Source organism: Anopheles funestus, chromosome 3RL (genome assembly GCF_943734845.2).
Source record: "Anopheles funestus chromosome 3RL, idAnoFuneDA-416_04, whole genome shotgun sequence".
NCBI classification, from domain to species: domain Eukaryota; kingdom Metazoa; phylum Arthropoda; class Insecta; order Diptera; family Culicidae; genus Anopheles; species Anopheles funestus.
In genome coordinates, this window is record NC_064599.1 from 73,313,307 (window position 1) to 73,315,917 (window position 2,611).

At 33.4% G+C, this 2,611-nt stretch overlaps 1 non-coding gene across 1 annotated transcript; it reads left to right on the top strand.

Moving 5' to 3' along the window:
- Positions 1-315: 315 nt before the first annotated feature.
- Trnaf-gaa (transfer RNA phenylalanine (anticodon GAA)) lies at positions 316-388 on the top strand. The gene has a single exon. It is a non-coding gene; the product is annotated as a tRNA-Phe (tRNA).
- The last annotated feature ends 2,223 nt before the right edge of the window (positions 389-2,611 follow it).

Consider the following 2,611-nt stretch of genomic DNA (forward strand, 5'->3'; position numbering starts at 1 on the left):
GCATTATTTTCTTTTTTTTTTCGAAGATTAAAATAGAATGAAAGCAAACTTCCAATGTGCTGAAGTAATCAAATAATCATGACAAGTAATTATAAATAAATAAAAAATGCTTAAAACTAACCGGAATACATTCATACATTCATCAATAAACACTGTGTAGCACTTTTTAATCGTCCCATGTTTCCCTGGGAAGCAATTAAAGTGATAAGCTTAAAACACGCAAGCTGGAAATTATGAACAAACCATGATAAGCCTATGGTTACAAAGCAAGGGCAGCCATAAACCGTTCTGCTGCTAACGGCATTCATTCAACAAGCCGAAATAGCTCAGTTGGGAGAGCGTTAGACTGAAGATCTAAAGGTCCCCGGTTCAATCCCGGGTTTCGGCAAAAACATTTCTTTTTGTTATGTATTTTTACACTTGCCATTAATTCTTCCTTGAAACAAAGTAAATAATTTAAACTTAATAAAAATAATAAAAACATTTTTGAAACTTTTTATGGAATCATTTTACTTTATATTATATTATGAGGAACTTGTACTAATCAATAGCTTCATAAGTTCACAGCTCGTAGCTTGTATAAGTTTGTAAGCTTTAGTTTTTATTTAAATTTAATTTTTAAGTATATTCAACAACCATTATTACCCTTCATTTATTAGACATGTATAATTTTTTTTAATTTGTAAGAAATAGCAAATGATATAAAATAAAAGAGTTTTTCTATTCTAAGACATAAAATAATTAATTAACTAGAGAAAATATTATACCAACAAGCGGGAAAGAATAGTTTTACTTAATTTTTTATAAAATTTCATTGAAGATAATTAACTACCAAAGAAAAAAAGTATCAACTGTATCCAAATGTGTTCAAAATGACAAAATATTACACATGAGAACAACATTGTACAGGCAAACAGCGACAGCTTAATTCAATTTGATGACATACACTTGTTGTTTGTCACACAATTCGCCGAAAACAGAGTTCCAAAACAAGCGGAACAAAAACCATTCGAGAACAACCAATTTTCCATTCTTGCATTACGAGCATTCAGCCTAAATTAAGGCTTCTGCTTCTGTGCTTCACCCAATTACGTTCGTACAGTGTGGATGCAGCCATCGGAACCGCTTGACCACCTTCACAATCAATCATACATTTTTCACCACTTTCACTGTCAGTTAGTGGGTGGCATTTTCTTTTGTTTCCGTTTTTCCACCTCGTGCGGAAACGGTCGGAAACAAACCACGAAACGATGCACGGGGCATTTCTGCCCCATGTTGACTCGTCCGGACGTCCGGAAGTGGGTCATGCGTTTGTTACCGAATGTATTGGATGGTTCCGGCTTCGCGCCACAGTTAAGCCACACACTAAATTACATTGTAATGTAACGGGGGGTTTTTTTTAACCCACCCGCTTACCACATTACACCCGTTCCGCAATGCTCGCGTTACGATCAACACAAAAGCGTAACGCAGCGATGGCAACAGTTTTCCGCGTTGTGTTACACATTGCAAGCGTTTGTAAGCGCCAGTAAATGGTTTAACAATGGACCCCATTTTCACGTTTCGAAATCGGAAGTGCCAAGCCAGTGACATACGAAAGCATTCATTTGGGCTGGTGCATCATTATCGGAATGTAAACCAATTATTTATGACGATATGGTCGATATATTGGGGATTCCATGCGTGGTAATAGATATTCTAATTCAGAGAACAACACGAGAGATCATAAAAAAAGATTCAACTGTCTAATGATAAAAAAATGGATTTAAATTTACAACAAAAGTGATGTTTTGTTGGATATATTGTGCTAATCTCCTATTGATTTCTAGGAAATATGAATTGCATCAACATTCTAAAAAATATGTTACAATATGTATGAAGCGTTAAAGTTGAATCGAATTAGACCAGCTACAAAATATCTAACAAAGAGTTTTAATAGCTCCCATTTTTAAATTGATGTGGCTCTTACGGTCTTCATTGTCTTGTACTAGAAGAAAAAATTCGAAGTTAAACTTTCAATTATTAAAAGCTTCAATCACTTCGAAAGTAACAAAAAGTACCGATGTAATAATGAAAAACAACACACATGATGGTAAAGTTCTTAATTGAACATTCTTCTTTTAATGTCCCTTTAATGTCCCCTAATGACTGTGACGCTTCATTTACTTTTGGAGTTAAACACTTCTGTTTAATGCATGACTTTAACATATCTAATCCGTACCCCAAAAAACATGAAAAAATCATACGCTAACCAAAACAAAACACTTAAAACGCTTGGTTGTTTAAGTGTTAAAAACGCTAGATTAATTATTCATAGTTTCTTCAACTACCGAAAAATAGTTCAGCAATTGTTTTTTTTTTTACTGTCAGGAAGTTACTTCTGTCCATAAGTAAATGGTTTTGAATTGTGTATTTATTGTTTAATTCCATGTTTTGTTTTGGCAGTGTATAAGCATGTGTATAAATATAATTAACACTTCAAGTCGTTTGTAATTTAATATTGAGTTATGGAAATTTGCTGATGTTTGATTTAAAAGATAAAAAGTTTACAAAAGCCTGTCCTTGATTTCACTATTTACTTGAGAATAATAACACACAAAAGCGAGTCGAG